Genomic DNA, 18,932 nt, shown 5'->3' with positions numbered 1-18,932 from the left:
GCAGTTGAAAAATTTCAAACTCTTTATATTCTAGAATCATCGTACACCTTAAACAGAGTCTCATGGTGCAATCACCTTGCCTTGTGATTCATGCGATGAGACTTAGGTAAATAAGATTTCTTGAGTGTCACTGCTATGAGGATCAAATTGCCAAGTAAATTTGTTTAAGCTGTATTCTAGAAAGTTGGACATCTAAACAGCCCGATTTTCCCAGGGCTTGGCATTTATTCTATGTTAGAGCAAAAAAAAAATTGTGTCCTTAGCAATAGGTGTCTGGGTCTTGCGTTACATTCCTTTGATAGGTCGGCTTATTTTCACGAACTGAATTTAACGCTATAAATGAACATCTCTATAGCAAGGGGGGAGCGGTTTCTGTGCGCTCAACGTTCTAGAGTGTTCGTGACCTGCATAGACACTTAATCTTCCACTTCAGATGAGGTTACCATCTTTGCACCTTTTTCGAGCATATAAAGTCAGCGAAAGTCTCTTTCTTGCGCAAGCTGGTGAATTTCGGACCGTATGCCGCATTGTCGATGTTGCGAAAGCGCTCAGCCTGCATAGGTAATGTTATTTTAAAATTACGCACGTTTGTCTCTTTTTTATATGTAATTTTCATATCAGAGAAGATGTTTCAATTATGAGACAACTTATAAGTTTGTACGCGGCTCAAAGCTTGCATTATTCAAAATTCAAAGGAAAATTTATGAGCGAAAAAAGTGTTTCAAAATGCGCAATAATAGCTCAACAAACGAGCTATGAATTATCTCTTGAATAAAGCTCGAAGTATTCTAAAATATCCATTCATATTACGCTTCCCGAAGACTTGCTAAGGAAATGTTGCAGATATGTAGAAGGGCTGGTTATGCGATCATAATAATTATCATCATCATCAGCCTGACTACGTTCACTGCAGGATAAAGGCCTCTCCCATGTTCTGCCAGTTAACCCGGTCCTGTGCTTGCTGCTACCAATTTATACCCGCAAACTTCTTAATCTCATCTGCCCACCTAACCTTTTGTCTCCCCCTAACTCGCTTGCCTTCTCTGGGAATCCGGTTAGTTACCCTTAATGACCAGCGGTTATCCTGTCTACGCGCTACATTCCCGGCCCATGTCCATTTCTTCTTCTTAATTTCAACTATGATATCCCTAACCCACGTTTGTTCCCTAATCCATTCTGCTCTCTTCTTGTCTCTTAAAGTTACACCTACCATTTTCTTTCCATTGCTCGCTGCGTCGTTCACAATTTAAGCTGAACCCTCTTTGTAAGTCTCCAGGTTTCTGCTCCGTAGCTAAGTACCGGCAAGATACAACTGTTATATACCTTCGTCTTAAGGGATAGTGGCAATCTGCCTGTCATAATTTGAGAGTGCTTGCCAAATGTACTCCGCCCCATTCTTATTCTTCTAGTTCCTTCAACCTCGTGGTTCGGCTCCGCGGTTATTACCTGCCCTAAGTAGGCATAGTCTTTTACAACTTGAAGTGTGCTATTACCTATCTCGAAGCGCTGCTCTCTACCTAGGTTGTTGTACATTACTTTCGTTATGTATACACGATTGCTCCTAAGACACGTTGCGTTCGGTACAGCTTGCATTGTCGTTATTTGGATGCCATGTGCTTCCTAAGGTACGCAAAGTACCATGCCTCATGAAGCGTATGGGAAAAAACCTTCACTGCATGTCACCAGGGAGCCTGCTACTCATGAAAAACTACAAACGGACACAAAAATGCTTTTCAATTAAAAAAAGCATGCTTGAAGCCTTAATTTCAGTACGAGTCATACCTTCATTTCGACTTCGCTATTCGGTTCATCAACGTGCTACAGAGTTTTCTGAAATTTCGCTTTCACATAAAACTTGTTAATAGAATTTCTTCAACCCGCCACCACTTATTCAGATTTAACCCTCTAAGAGGGTGGTGTAGTCATTTTCCCGAAACCTATGGAAATTCTAGCAAAAAAAATTGGCAGATCCCACCTACAGAGGGAATCGATGATATGCGAAGCATGAATAAGAAAGATTACATGTCACTTTAAAATCAGAACAACGTTACGAGGTGGAAGTAAATGATGCCGTACATGACTTCCGTGTCGTTATAATCATGTGTGAATGTGGCGTTTACTTTCGTCATCTATTCACGTCAATTTATACCAAATTTAGTATATGTGAAGCTAGCGAAACAGCCGCAAGCACGCTACGAGCGTGGTATGTTGTAATGTTTGTACATGACACGTGTGTCAGAATTATCAAGTTTGCACCAATAATATCTTTCATCATCCATAGACGTCACGTAACACCAAGTTCTGTATATGCGGAGCTAACAAAATGGCCACGAGCGCATCGTGAAGGGCCCAATATACTCCAATGTAGCGTTGGCGCACGCGCACGCAGGGCACAGTGAAGCTGCGTTGGCAAAACGCGAGCACTCTATAGTCTGACGCCAGGCGCGACCAGCGTCCGTCAGCGCGGCCCGACGGCAACCGGCGCGAGATGCGACATGCTGCATTGCGTGCCGATGCCATAGAGTAACATTATACTATGCAGATACGTTACCCAGACAACACTGCGTCTCCCTCTTTTCGTGACGGAGGAACGCCGGACGCGCTGAAACGCGCATGCGTCAAAGCAACACAGCGTGGCACGCCCCTGCGAGTATATGGCAGGACCGGCGCCTGGCGTGGCAACACAGGCTTGACGCGACGAAATGAACGCCGGCGAGAACACGCACCACGTCACGTCGAAACGTATTGGCACCTTGACTGCGGCATGTAGCCTTGTTCTCACATGACACGCATCTCATGATTATCATGTTTGCACCACTGACAATACCTTTGTCATCCATTGGCGCCACGTAATACTAAATTGGGCATAACTGAAGCTATCGAAACGGTCCTGAGCGCATCATGAGTGTGGTATGTAGTCATGTTGTTACATGACACGTATGTCGTGATTATCATGGTTGGACTATCACTTACCTTTGTCGTCATTCGTGTCGCATAATACCCAGTTTGGTACTTTTGAAGCTTGCGAAACAGCCACGAGGGCATCATGAGCGAAGCATGTAGTCATGTTGTTAATGACACACATCTCAAGTTTATCATGCTTGCACCAGTATCATACCTTTGTCATATATTCCCGTCCTGTAATACCAAATTTGGTATAAGTGAGGCCAGCGACACTGCCACCAGCGCATCCTGAGCGTGGCATGTAGTCATGTTTTTACATTACACGCATCTCATGATTACCATGTTTGCACCAGTCACACACCTTTGTCATCCATTCATGTACCGTAATTTCAAATTGGTATATGGGGCGCTAGTGAAACGGCCGCAAGTGCATCATGTGCGTGGCATGTAGTCAAGCTGTTACATGACACGTATGTCATGAGTTTCATGTTAGGGTCTGTCTCTTGTGTTCGCCATGCAATCATGTCATACCATACCAGTTTTGCCACATGCCATCAGAACGAAACCACCGCAAGAGATGCAGGACCATGAAATGTAAATTACGATATTCTTGGCATACATGCCATGGTTTTCATGTTATGACTAGTCAAATATGTTCTTCATTCAGTCACGTTATGGCATACCAAGTTTGGTATTGATACCATTATTGAAAAGTCCAGGAGAGCTAAAAGCCGTAAGTGGCTTTTAGCTCTCCTGGTAAAAGCCGTAAGATAGATAGATAGATAGATAGATAGATAGATAGATAGATAGATAGATAGATAGATAGATAGATAGATAGATAGATAGATAGATAGATAGATCTTTGTCGTGCATTTGCAGGCTCCATGCCAATAACAGGAAACATTACGACTCACGTGTGCAAGCTTACAGTGCACAAGTTTACTGCAAAGTAAACTTGTGCCCTGTGAACTTGTGTGGGTGGGTGGGTGGATGTGGGTGTGTGGGAATCGAAGCGGTGCTTGCACTTACGCAACATTTGTAATCTCAATGACCACTTCTCATGCAGCTGCAGTATTGCCGTTGTAAGAATCGAAAATTCCGCCACAGTGGATCACTGGTTAAGCTGCTCGGCTGCTGACCCAAAAGTCGCGGGATTGATCCCGGCAGCAGTGGTCCCACTTTGGTGGAGGAGGAACGGTAGAGGTCCGTGTACTCTGTGGTGTCAGTGCACCTTAAAGAACACCAGATGGTTAAAATTTTCGGAGCCCCCCACTAGGCGTCTTTCATAATCAGATAGCGATTCAGGGACTTAAAACTGCGTATAATATCACTGTTATATTAAAAAAGAACTCACCACTCAATTTTAAAGCGGCCAATGTAGCCGCACCAGTTATTCAAAGCGCCACTTATATAGCCACGTAATAGAGAATTGGCATTATAAAGAGAGCTCATTATTGACCAATCCGTATTACCATATTAGATGAATAATGAAATAAAACACGAGCGCAACATGTTTTGCTTCTTGCGTAGCCAAGTCCTAAGCAAGTATGAAATCAATGAAGAAACTGTAGGTTCCATTCGTCGGTATGTAGAATACCTGAAGTAATTGCAGAGAAAGACAGAGAGTAAAAGAGGAACATTTCAGCCAACCAGTCAGTAAGAACATTAGCTATAGAAACCGTAGTGTGATTCATAAGACAAATTCGTGGACGGAAATGGTTAACAGTTACCATATTACCAGTCAAGCTTCACGTAGTTGTATCTAGAGATGACTAGTCTAATTCTATTTCGTGGCAGATTTCTGTTTTTGTCAAGCTCCGACTAGAGCACGCGCTGTACGTCAGTGTTAAGAGGCTGACTTGAAGCTTCAACAACGATGAGGGACAACATGAACATTGTGCTAGCCACGCGTTTGACAACATGCATGCAACTTCGTCAGCTACTTCATAGCCTAAAGACGCTTAATCTTTCCTTTAAATGTTACACTGTCTAATTTCCCGATTCTTAGTTCTTATTTAAAGTCATAAAACCACGGAAATCCTTGCTTATCCTGCCTGCGGATGTATGATATTGTGCAGGCGAACAAGAGCGTCATCCGTCTGTGTTGACAGGCCAACCATGCTTACTTGGGAAGTAAAAACAGCGCAAAAATATAGACAAGGACAGATGAAGAGACGGCACCCATGGGCGTTAATCCGTAATACCAAAGTTTAGGCAAAAATTCAAATGTCAATATTTATCTGAAAACAATAGAAAACGTCCTTTCGAATTTCATTCACACAGTTTTTTCTCTAATTTCAACGTCGGACTCCCTTTGAAACAACGTTTTGGGTATCATATGCAGCGAGTCTCAGAATTTTGGGATGTTATCATTTTTTGTTTTCACTCGAATCCTAATGGAATGCTGGCTAAGAGGTGAAGGTTTTTGGTTCTTCTGTGATATTTCTTGCTCTCAAGAACAAAGCCCATTTTTAAAAATAACTCTAGTGGTTATACTGTCAATGGTTTTTTAAAATTATTTTCTTTGCGTACTGCCACCACTTTGAGCCCCTATCTATCTTGAGCACCATCTGTCTAACTGCCCACCTGTCTAACTGTTCATCTGTCTATCTGTCCGTCTGTCGATTTATCTATCTGTCCGTCTGTCGATTTATCTATCTGTCCGTCAGTCTATACGCCCGTCTGTCCATCCGTCCATCGTTTCGTCTGTCCATCCGTCCGTCTGTCAGTCTTTCCGTCTGTCTATCTGTCCGTCTGTCTGTCCATCCGTCTGTCCGTGTGTCTATCTGTCCATCCGTCTATCCACCCATCCATCCGTCCGTGCGTCTATCTATCTATCTATCTATCTATCTATCTATCTATCTATCTATCTATCTATCTATCTATCTATCTATCTATCTATCTATCTATCTATCTATCTATCTATCTATGAAATCGCCTACGTCTGGGTGCCCTCACGATCACCCCCTTAACTTAGGGTAATATAAAATTGGTTTGATGAATATGGTTTGATGAATGGTTTGAAAAAGATGGTTTGATGAATATCACTCGCCGGTCCTACCATGAATAATTTCACAATCCCGTCACGTACGCCATCAAACCATTCTCGCCACATCTTTTTAACGCGTGAGAGTTAAGCTGGAATTGGCAACGTTGACCCTACGAATGCAAATATTTAAAATTTGTGTCCTAGCAGAGAAATGGAAGCCAAGCAGTCTGCTTGGAAACCAAGTATTCTACTACAGAGCCACGCCAGGTCTTCGAAATAATTTGCAAGAAGAGTCAAACGTTCGTGAAACGCCAATGCTAGTTCCAGTGCTGACTATCCACTTTTTCGCATATATTTAGCGCCACTTCATAATGTTTCACCTAATAAAAATTACAACAGAGCCCCCTTGCATAGCATTGATTCTCAAGTTACGTGGAATCTGCCTTTTTTTTTTGTGGGCAGTAGCAACGCCACCTATACAAGGTGGCGTTGGCAGTAGCGGATGGCGATATGTATGTCAAGAAATAATCCTCATTGTGTATTGCAAAGCGTCAGAACTGTGAAAGCAATCGTGTAGTTCTTATAAAGAATTATGTAAAAAACACTCCGAAAATGTAGGAAAATAATATTTTGCTTCACGCGGCTCAGCCTCCTGAAAGCTCCGCAGCGCTTGCTGAGCGCAAGGATTGAGCGCGAATGCAGGATGGATGGATGGATGGATGGATGTGGCTGTAGCCTTTAGATCGGGCGGCGGCTAACGCCACCTAGCTGTAATACTTAGTGAACTAACCACTAGATTTATCTTTTTTTCCCTTTAAATAGTGAAGTTTGGGCCGGCACTTGGCTGTGAAGGCTTTAATTTACACTCGTCCCTTAACTTTAGCCACCAGTCAGATAACCTTCTTCTAGTTAATTCTACCTGCTTAAAGTGTATTTCGCCCTCCCCCTCCCTAAACCCCAGTGCTTTGAAAAACTCTGTGCCATCATCCTGAACTATAGGGTGAAGCCCTTTACAGAATATTATCAAGTGTTCGGCAGTTTCCTCCTGCTCTCAACATGCACTGCATACCATGTCTACCCCTTCGTATTTGGCCCGATATGTCTTGGTTCGCAATACTCCCGTCCAGGCCTCAAACAGTAGAGAACTACCCCCAGTATTATCATAGATCTTTTGCTTGGCAATTTTCCGCTTAAAAGTTCGATAAATCTACAGTGCGGACTTCTTAATCATGCCAATTTTCCACATGTCATCCTCCGTTTACTTCACTTTCTCCTTAACCGATAGTTCTTTTTGGTTTGGTAACCTGCTGTTTTCTAAGTATTTACCAGTCAATTTCCTGCTTTGCTTCCTCATTTTGTATCGACATTCTTCATGTACAAGTAGCTGAAAACCTTCCTAGCCCAACGCTCCTCCCCCATATCTCGCAATCGCTTCTCAAATTTTATCTTGCTGGTAGCTTCCCTGCCCTCAAATAATGTCCATCCCATATCACCTAGTACTCCCTGATTTGTTGTAATCCCATGAGCTCTTAAAGCAAGGCTACCTATTCCACGTTGCTTAATTTCTAATCCTGCTTGAACTTCTGATCACATACACATGACCTCTTTCCATATTCCTCTCACAGCATCATACCTATTGTAATTCCACAGTGCCCTACTTTTCATCACTGCTGCATTCCTGTTACCTTTAGTCGTCACGTATAATTCGTGTTCCCTTAGGTACTCGGTTTCATTGCTTATCCATACGCATCCCAATATTTAGGGATGTATTTTTCTGTTATCTCTAGCGTGACTTCCTGCAACCTAAGCTCACAAATTTCATTATCAATAAAAGACAAGACTGCTGATTTTTCCTTACTTATTCTGAAACCTAACGTATCTGCCTCATTACCGCAGATGTCCATCAATATCTGCAAATCTTCCTTGAGGTCGGCCATTAGCACTATATCATCTGCATACAATAATGCTGGTAGTGCCTGATGAATGAGTTTATCTTGTTGCCGATGGAGGTGTTGAAGCCAAGTTCACTTCCCTCTAAGTTGGCCTCCAATCCTTGTAGGTACCTGATGAACAACAAGGGTGACAGAGGACACCCCTGCCTAAGACCCCGTTTCACCTCTGTGGGCTTGGATACCTGTTTTTCCCACTTCAGAACTACCTTGTTACTTTTATAGATTTTTTTAAAAGATTAGTGACTCCATCTTCCACACCTAGTGTGCCCAGTATTCTCCACAAGTCCTCTTGAACCACGCTATCGTACGCTCCCTTGATATCCAGGACTGCTAGCCACAGGGCCTGAGTTCCTTTTCTGCTATTTCGATGCACTGCACCCCCTCGCACAGCAGCGCACCATGCGGGCGCCGCCGGCAGTCAGCTGCGGGGCCATCTCCTAGGCCTCGCTCAGCACACTAGGCAGTATATTTCTAGACACTGTACTTTCAGCATAGCCGAGGCACGGCCGCTCGATGAACACACGGCGCAGCTGTGTCCGAGCTGCTCAAGCGTGCCTTCGCGTTCGTAGTTTCCTGGTGGACACTCTAGGGGCGCTGCTGTGGTGTCTGGGAGAGGAGTTGGAGGCGAAGGGGTGCGGTTGGCACCACTTTAGATTTTTTCAGAGAGGAGGAGGAATAAACTTTATTATTGAGAGAGGGGAGGGAAATGGGGGAAACCATGTTTGACGGGGGCTAGGTTGTGGCCCAAGGGGCCGCAACATTAGCAGACCGGAAGTTTATGCGGCGGCTGCCTACAGCACCATCAACCGACAGTTGACGAAAACACATTCGCTTTCGGCGTCATTTATTGCCAAACAAGATAACGAGTCATGGCCAGTAGACCAGCGCTGCTACATTACCCTCCCTCCACGCTTGCACGAAGGGTGATGCCTGCAGTGCGTCGTTTTCTGCCAACAAATCGAACGTGGTGCGAGAGCACGGCGCAAGCTTCATGCATCGACAAAGATAGCCAGTTGCGCGAGCAGTGAGGGAGGGTAATCTAGCAGCGCTTGTGAACCGACCCACGGCCGCCTGGATCAGGCGCGTGCGGCGGCGTTTTTGCGGCTGTTCAATTCGGTGCGCTCCCCCTTGAAAAAAAAATTGGCAGATCCCACCTACAGTGGGAATCGATGACATGCGAAGCACGAATGAGAAATTTTGCTATGTCACTTTAAAATCAGCACAATGTTACGAGGTGGAGATATATGATTCAGTAGATGACTTCCGTATCAAGATTATCAGTTTGGATGTGTCGTTCACCGTCGTCATCTATTCACGTCACGTGAAACCAAATTTAGTATATGTGGAGCTGACGAAACAGCCGTGAGCACGCTATGAGCGAGGTATGTTGTCATGTTCTTACGGGACACAAGTGTCAGGATTATCATGTTTGCACGTATCATACATCTTGTCATTCATTGGCGTCACGTAACACCAAAATTGCTATAAAACGGTGGGGGGGGGGGGGCGCATCATGAAGGGCCCAATATACTTCAATGTAGCGCTGACGCGCGCGTTCGCTGGGCACAGCGACTCTACGTTAGCAAAACGTGAGCACTCCTTAGTCTGACGCCAGGCGCGACCAGCATCCGTTAGCGCGGCCCGACGGCAACCAGTGCGAAATGTGACATGCTGCATTTCGCGCCGATGCGTTACCCAGACAACACTGCGTCTTCCTCTTTTCGTGGTGGAGGGACGCCGGACGCACTGAAACGCACAAGCGTCGAGGCAACGCGGCGTGGCGCATGCCTGCGAGTATATGGCAGGACCGGCGCCTGGCGTCGCAACGGTGGCGTGTCGCATCGAAATGAATGCTGGCGAGCACGCGCACCGCGTCAAGTCAAAATTTATTGGCGCCTTGATTGTGGCATGTAATCATGTTTCCATATGACACGCATCTTCTGATTATAATGTTTGTACCAGTCACATACATTCACCATTAACGTCACGTAATACCGAATTTGGCATGTGTGAAGCTAGTGAAACGGCCGTGAGCGCATTACGAGTGTGGCTTGTAGTCATGTCGTTACGTGACTCGTATCTCATGTTTATCATGTTTGCAGCAGTCACATACCTTTGTCATCCGTTCACGCACCATAATATCAAAAAATATATGTGACGCTAGCTAAACAGCCAAGAGCGTATCATAAACTTGGCATGTAGTCATGTTGTTACGTGACACACATGTCATCATTTTCATATTAGGGTCTGTCGCTTGTGTTCGTCATGCAATCATGTCATGCCACACAAGTTTTGCAACATGCCATGTGAACGAAACCACCGCAAGAGCTGCAGGACCAAGAAATGTAAATCATGTGAATAGTGACATCCGTGTCATAATTTTCATGTTATGACTAGTCAAATATGTTATTCATACAGTCATGTTATGTCATACCAAGTCTGGTATTGATACCGTTATCGAAACGACCAGGTGAGCCAAAAGTCATTGGCGGCTCGATAAATAAATAGATCGATAGATAGATAGATAGATAGATAGAATGATAGATAGATAGATAGATAGATAGATAGATAGATAGATAGATAGATAGATAGATAGATACGCTCAAGGTCGCTGAAGTTCCCTAGGAAATGCTTCGCCTTTAAAATGTAATTGTAGAAGTTCCGCCGCACGCCATGACATGGCGCTCTTCTGCTACTCCCTGTATAGTTACTATATAGGCTACCTTTAGGTAGCAGAGTTGCGCCAAGGTACGCCATCTTGGGTTCAAATGTTTTGCGGGAATGCCACTCACCACCCACGTAGGAGCAACGCCCGCGCTTCAGAGTGCTACATATTGTCCCTCAATATTTAGGGATTATGGTAATAGCGTTGCTTTATTTATTTTTTCGCTTTCTTTCATTTTTTAAAGTATGAGAGAAACTCCATTGCTCCGGTCACACCTAGAAGCCTTGATTTGATGCTTACGTTCTTGGTATGTAATAATAAGACAAAGTGCGTAGCTCGTTGAACCAGTGAGATACATATTTATGGTTGGTTACACTAGCTTCGTCTTTTCCGCTGTTTTTCCAATTTACAAAAAAATGAAATTTTTTTTCCACTTTTGAATGCTATCGGACCAGTTAGAGAAGAAATGTTTTCATCATGTCGGACTGATTTGTTAACTGTGTGAGTGAGCCAGGTGTAGTTGTATCGCCTTCAACTGAATCGAGCTGAACAGCGATCGAGAGTGCCCATGCGACGCCCATATTACGCACGGTTCTCTATTGCGCTCGTAATACAATCGCGGCTCACGACAGCTGATGTGAAACAACAGCCGATGTCAACCACGTTTGATCTGTCTGGAATCATCGTAGCGTTCGCTTCTCCGCAGTGCATTTGAACCACTTATGACCACGTGACGGCGCTCGGCGAATAGGGGCACTGAACTCCTGTAGGCGGAGCAAGCGGCGCCCGGAAAACAGTGGCGCAGCTCTGCTACCAAAAGGTAGCATATTGCTGCGTGCATAGCTGCATTTAGCGGCGAGATAGCGACGACAACGAAGAACGCGGATTCGCTCGAGAGGCGCAGCGCAGCAGAGTGAAGAAGAGGACAATCTTAGCGGCCTTCTCTGAGAGCGTCTCTACAAGTCCTACTGTCCGTGTTTTTAAATAAACCCCCCTGTCATTTATAACCCGCGACACTGGTGGAGGTGCTGGGTACTACCACCCCATGATCAGCACCCCTGTGAGAAGCCCCGAGTCCAGCCCTACGAGACAGCCACGCGTGGAGACGCCTGTGCACCGCTCAAGCCGTCGCCTTCAAGGTCTTGAACCAGAATTTGGCCTTTTAAAGGGAGCAACACTTCCGACAACCACCCCTACTCAAGAAATGGCAAGGAGTCCTGCACAGGTGACGGTCCAGAATATGCGCATTCCTGAACCATTTCATGGCCGGCCGAACGAAGATGCACAAGACTGGCTTGAGCAGTTCGAACGGGTAGCTAAATCGAACTACTGGAGTCTCGATGGAAAGCTCTTCCACGTATACTTCGCCCTTGAAGACGGCGCGAAGACATGGTTTATAAACCGGGAGGCAACATTGACGACATGGGAGGAGTTTTGTCGTCGGTTTCTTGACACCTTCGGTAACGCGAACCGACGCGAAAACGCACAACGCCTTCTTGAAGGACGCACCCAACAGCTGCATGAAAGCGTCGCCATGTTTGCTGAGGATATGGTGCGCCTGTGCCACCGCGCGGACCCCAACATGCCCGAGGCTCGAAAGCTAACCCATCTCATGAGGGGCGTCAAAGAGCAGCTATTTGTTGGTCTTGTGCGCAATCCACCGACAACAGTGGACGAGTTCACCAGGGAGGCCACCGCAATAGAGCGTGCGCTACAGCAACGGTACCGACAGTCTGATCGCCCGGCCACCGGCGCAGCTGCAGGCGCCGCCGCACTTACCGCAAACGACGAGTTTGCTCTACGCCACCTGATTAGACAGATCGTGCGTGAGGAGATCGCGAAGGAGAACGCGAAATACACATTGCAGTCACAGGCGCCCCCGCAGCAGGAGTCCACGGTAGCCTCCGTCGCTGAAATAATTCGCCATGAACTTCGACAAGCGTTTGCCTCTCCTCAGCAATATTCTGCTCCACCGCACCGTCCAAACTCGTATACCTATGCAGATGCTGTGCGTCGTCCATTGGCTCCAGAAGTATCGTACCAGCCGAACGGATACAGCTATGCAGACGCTATTCGTCGACCCACGCCCATGCCAGCGCCGCAGTACCTCGAACCGTATCCTGTGGCAGCCTGGGCTCAGCAGGATTCTGTCAGGCGACCCTATATGCGGAAGACCGACATATGGCGCACTGCGGATCGTCGACCACTCTGCTACAACTGTGGAGAGCCAGGGCACATTTGCCGTTTTTGCCCACATCGCCGAGCTGAATACCGCGGTAGTGAACCTACAGCTACGCGCCGACAGTTCGACGAAAGCCGTGCCCCCATCGACGACGACCAGGCTGGCAGGCGGGAAGGCTCTTCTACCTTCCGGACGCGGTCACCATCACCGGCTCGCTTTGGTTCACCAAGCCGCCGTAGTTTTGCTGACGCCGTCAGAGGTCGGTCTCCCAGCCCACGGCGGGGAAACTGAAAGCAGCGACCTCTGGGGGGAAGGTTGCAAGCCGTCGAATTGCCGAAAAACCCCCACTGCTGCCGAAACACGTGAGAGACGACGATGAAGACTTCGCCGAAAAAACTGTGACTGCCGACCTTGCTGTGACGATTGACGGCGTTGAAGTGACGGCCTTAGTCGATACGGGTGCAGACTTCTCCATAATGAGTGAACGATTGGCAGACGAACTCAAGAAAGTCAAGATGGAATGGACGGGCCCTTATATCCGAAGTGCTGGAGGCCAGATAATGACTCCCACGGGAAAATGTACAGCAAGACTCACTATTGAGAATGTGGCTTTTGTAGCCACATTTCTGATCCTACCGGAGTGCTGCAAACCTATGATTCTGGGAATGGACTTCTTAAGAGAGTACGGTGCTGTGGTCAACATACGCGACGGTGTGATCACATTTGCCGCTGACAAGTCTGTGACCACTGATCCAGACCAAGAACCCAGGGTGTTACGTGTGGTCGACGACGACGTCTGCGTGCCACCACTGTCATGTAGTCTTGTTTCCGTGTGTTGTGCCGTGCACTGTAATGAAGACGCCATAGTCGAACGCATCACTGACCTTCTTTTTCACCAAGGCATCGCCATCGCTCGCGGTATTGTCAGCTTAGTGGATGGGCGCGCAGACGTGCTTCTGACCAACTTCACGAATGAGCGCCGGCACATCGGTAAAGGCACGGCTGTGGCGTACCTCGAAGAGCTGGACTACTCTCACGACTGTCTTCTAATGCAAGGGGAAGCCACAGTTCAATCACCTCCACATACACCACCAGTTGATATCAGTCCGAGTCTAACACCGACTGAAAGATGCCGTCTTATGGAGCTGCTCAACCAGTTCAAGGACTGTTTCTCATCGACATCACGAGTGGGTCGAACGCCTCTGACTAAGCATCGTATAATTACAGAAGACACAGCAAGACCGATCCGACAGAACCCTTATCGCGTCGCTCAGAAAGAACGTGAGGTAGTCCAGCAGCAAGTCAAGAAGATGCTAGAGGATGACGTTATCCAACCATCAAAAAGTCCTTGGGCATCTCCAGTGGTACTCGTGAAAAAGAAAGACGGCAGCTTGCGTTTCTGCATCGATTATCGTAAGCTGAACCATGTTACAAAAAAAGGCGTTTATCCATTACCACGGATCGATGACTCTTTGGACAGGCTACGGCATGCACGCTACTTCTCGTCAATGGACCTTAAAAGTGGATACTGGCAAATAGAAGTAGATGAGCGCGACCGAGAAAAGACCGCCTTCGTGACGCCAGACGGGCTTTATGAATTCAAAGTCCTCCCTTTCGGTCTATGCTCAGCCCCAGCCACGTTTCAGAGACTAATGGATACCATTCTGTCCGGCCTGAAATGGAAAACATGCCTTGTGTACCTCGACGACGTGGTCGTTTTTTCGGCCACGTTTGAAGAGCATCTAAAGCGGCTACTGTCAGTCCTGCAAGCCATACGGTCCGCTGGACTCACACTCAAACCGGAAAAATGCCACTTCGGCTTCGAAGAACTCCAGTTCCTGGGACACGTGATCAGTCGCGAAGGTGTGAAGCCTGACCCAGATAAAACAGCAGCCGTCGCAAAGTTCGCAAGGCCTGTTGATAAGAAAGCGGTCAGGCGTTTTCTGGGTCTCTGCGCCTACTACCGGCGATTTATAGCAGGCTTTGCACACATCGCCTCTCCACTCACCCGCCTTACAAGGGAAGACATCGCATTTGTATGGGGTGAAGAGCAAGAAGCTTCATTCAACGAGCTGCGACAGCGTCTAAAAACTCCACCTGTCCTCGCTCACTTCGACGAGAATGCACCAACAGCCATCCATACAGACGCCAGCAATGTGGGCCTAGGTGCTGTTCTTGTCCAGTGCCAAGATGGTGTGGAGAGAGTGGTTGCCTACGCTAGCAGAACGTTGACACGTGCCGAGTCCAACTACTCAACAACGGAGAAGGAGTGTCTGGCCGTCGTTTGGGCAGTTGCGAAGTTCCGCCCGTACTTATATGGCCGCGCTTTCCAAGTCGTAAGCGACCATCACTCTCTTTGTTGGTTGACCAACATGAAAGACCCATCTGGACGTTTAGCACGGTGGAGCTTACGGCTCCAAGAGTACGACATGGCCATAGTGTACAAGTCCGGAAGGCAACACTTAGACGCCGACTGTTTGTCAAGGTCACCGATTGAATCACCGGCTATAGAGGATGATGATTTCCCAGGTTTTTTAGGAGTTGTTGATGCAGGTATTATTTCTCGGCAACAACAAGATGATCGGGAGCTCAACTCGCTTATAGAATTCTTGAATGGACGAGCCGCCAATGCACCAAGAGTGTTTTCGAAGAACTTATCGTCATTCTGTTTACGGGACGGAATTCTGTACAAAAAGAACTTTTCATCAACAGGTAGAAGCTATCTGCTGGTAGTTCCTGGAGCTCTCCGCAGCGAAATTTTACAAGCCTGCCATGACGAAACCACTGCGGGCCACCTTGGTTTCACAAGAACACTGACACGCATCAAAGAAAAATATTACTGGCCAAGAATCGCAGCAGAGGTTAAACAGTACGTCCGAACATGCATTGACTGTCAGCGGCGCAAGGTACCACCTGTCCAACCCGCTGGGCTATTACATCCTGTGCCCGTGCCAGAAACCCCGTTTTCTCAAATCGGAATGGATCTGCTGGGCCCATTCCCAACATCGGACAGCGGCAACAAATGGGTTATAGTGGCGACGGACTACCTCACCCGATACGCGGAGACCAAGGCAATCGCGAGTGGCACTGCAGCTGAAGCGGCTCAGTTCTTCATTGAGAACATTGTTCTGAGACATGGTGCTCCAGCTGTCATCATAACAGACAAAGGTACCGCGTTTACAGCCGAGCTTTTGCGCACTGTGCTTACGCTCAGTGGCACAGCGCATAGGAAGACGACAGCTTACCACCCACAAACTAATGGGCTTACAGAAAGACTTAACAAGACAATCGCTGACATGCTTTGCATGTACGTCGACGTAGAACACAAGAATTGGGACTGAATATTGCCGTACATCACATTCGCGTATAATACGGCGCACCAGGAAACAACAAAAATGACGCCGTTCGCACTGATTCATGGCAGAGAAGTTACGACAATGCTTGACGCCATGCTGCCTTACGATTACAATTATTCAGAGACAGACGCCGCAGACTTCACTGAGCGCGCCGAAGAAGCAAGGCAGCTTGCCCGCGTCAGAATAATGAATCAGCAGCAACTTCACGCCCAACGGTACAACCTTCGCCATCGATTCGTCATTTATCAACCAGGAGATAGAGTCTGGGTTTGGTTTCCTGTACGACGACGAGGCCTCTCAGAGAAACTTCTACGCCGATACTTCGGACCTTACAAGGTTCTGCGTCGTCTTAGCGACGTGACGTACGAAGTCGTGCCCGACGCCTCCTCCTGTTCAAAACGTCGCCAGCGTCTGCCTGAGACAGTGCACGTGGTCCGCATGAAACTTTACCACTCTCAGTGATATAAACACTCGATGGCCGCATCTCTACCTGTTGAGCGTCGGGACGACGCTCACTCTGGCGGGAGGGTAATGCTGCGTGCATAGCTGCATTTAGCGGCGAGATAGCGACGACAACGAAGAACGCGGATTCGCTCGAGAGGCGCAGCGCAGCAGAGTGAAGAAGAGGACAATCTTAGCGGCCTTCTCTGAGAGCGTCTCTACAAGTCCTACTGTCCGTGTTTTTAAATAAACCCCCCTGTCATTTATAACCCGCGACAATATACAGTAACTCTAGCTCCCTGCAGGTGACGTCGAGGGTGCCGCGCCGAAGACATGCCTGGAGAAATGCACATTGAACGTCGTTCACGTGGTGACTGGAATAAAGGAACGCTAATACGTATCCTCAATCAGGCTTGACACAGTGATTGTTGTTCTCTGTAGCATGTTATGATCGAGATAGAGCAAAGCAGCGTGAGACGACTGCGTGTGGCGCAGCTTGTTCGCAAATTTTGCCTCTATGACACGTGTATTAAGCTGACTCACCACGTGATCTGCCGTGCTTTTCACTTTTTGTTTTAGCGATCGTGTCTCACACTGCCACCTGAATCGATGCGTGTCCATTTAGGCGGTCTTGTTCTGCAAGTAATGCATTTTGTCGTTGTCGACCCCGCATATATAGCAATGTTACGCAGTCCAGGCTCCAGCTCGGTCGTCAGAGCAGCTGGAGCAAACATCCGATGTCAACCGGTATTGCTGGAAAACTAAAATGTAGTGCTGGTAATGCTACAGTCATCTTTCCTGCACGATGATCAGCGAAACTTTGCTGTGAGCACAACACTTGCAATTTCTGAGTTCCCAGACTACGACAGCGTTGCAAATGTGACTTTCTCATCTAAGCGCAAGCCGCATGGGCGACCATGAACGTGAAAATGATGGGCTATGCTAGTAGCCTGCGAATTATAGGGAGCCAGGGATCAGTCACCCCATAACCAAAGTACTTTCTTTCACTTAGGTGAATCTTGTCGTTTTAAAGCGCGACATTTTTAAAGAGCTTGTTTTGCAGAAACTATTTCGTCAGCTTCTGTGTGTGAGAAGAAAAGCTGCGTTGGTTGTGAGCGAAAATTCCAGCTAGATGCAATGAAGACGGTGTTTCCACTTCCGCCTTCCTTGCGGTAAAGTGTAGGTCTCCACCGAGAAGTGAAGGCTTTGGGCTAGCGATTGGGGAGGTGATTGTGTGAGTTGTTCTGTGCGTGAGTGCGTATATATGTTTAAGTGCGTGTGTGTGTGCGCGGGCTCTTGTGTTGGGTCTAATGCGCGTGCGCAGTGTGTGTGTTCTTCCGTGCGTTAGCGTGTCCGAATGTGTGTGCATGTGAGAGAGCGTTCTCATCTGCCTGTTTGGGCGCACGTGTATGTGTGTGGTCGAGTGCGCGCGCGTGTGTGCGTTGTTATCAGCATGCGGATGTGTGTGTGTGTGTGCGAATGTGCGTGCACGTGTGCGCGCGCTCACTCACCAGTCTGTTGCGTACGCTTGTGTGTGTGGGCGAGTGCATGCACTCGCACGTGTGTGTTCTTTTGTGCGTGCGAATGTGTGTCTTTGTGCGCTCTTTTGTGAGTTAGTGTCTGCGAATGTGTGTCTGTGTGCGCTCCTTCGTGAGTGAGTGTGTGCGAATGTGTGTTTGTGTGCACTCTTTCGTGAGTGAGTGTGTACGAATGTGTGTGTGTGAGAGAGCGCACTTTTCTGTCTGTGTGCGTGTGTTCATCTGCGCGTGTTTTTTGCGTGTTTTTGTGTGTGTTTCCTTGTCACTGTGTTCTCCACGCGTGAAATGAACCCACCTTCCACGTGTACCCCAAACGCTAAGCGTCGTCTGTGGCTGTATGCAAATTAACGCTGGTTGCGATCACCCATCACTTTCCACAGAGTTCGCGCGCCAAATCGGACTGCTTCGCACAGGAGCACATTTGCAAGAAGCACCGCTCCCGTAGCTTTCTCTTCATTGCCGAAAAACGTTGTCTGCGAATAAAGCAGGCAAGCTTGCGCATTGAAGGCCTCATTACCTCAAGGTTTCTCGGCCAACATCCGCGATGCAGCACAGCTATCCTTCGGATCATTTCGCTCTTCTGGAAATAGTCCACAAAATATTTTGATTAATCAGACGGGTGAGTTAACTCTCCTGTGTACTTTTTACTCACGTGCTGCGCAGGAGGGCACTAAAATTTTCTTGAAAACTGGCTCACGGATGTGTTGTCTTCGGCCACTGTCATCACGACAGCAGCTGGGGCACGAACAAAAAGAGAGAATATAGCACCAACCACCATCAATTCTTCAATTTGTTTTATTTGAGGCGGTTTGAGGGGGGGGGGGAATGAAAGTTAAGGTTTACAGCTAACCAGCTGTCTCCAGTTTCTATAAAGTGACATCTTCAAGCACCGTAAACCAATTCGC

The sequence above is a fragment of the Rhipicephalus microplus genome, chromosome 3, assembly GCF_043290135.1.
Source record: "Rhipicephalus microplus isolate Deutch F79 chromosome 3, USDA_Rmic, whole genome shotgun sequence".
In the NCBI taxonomy this organism is placed as follows: domain Eukaryota; kingdom Metazoa; phylum Arthropoda; class Arachnida; order Ixodida; family Ixodidae; genus Rhipicephalus; species Rhipicephalus microplus.
This window is presented reverse-complemented; position numbering follows the sequence as displayed.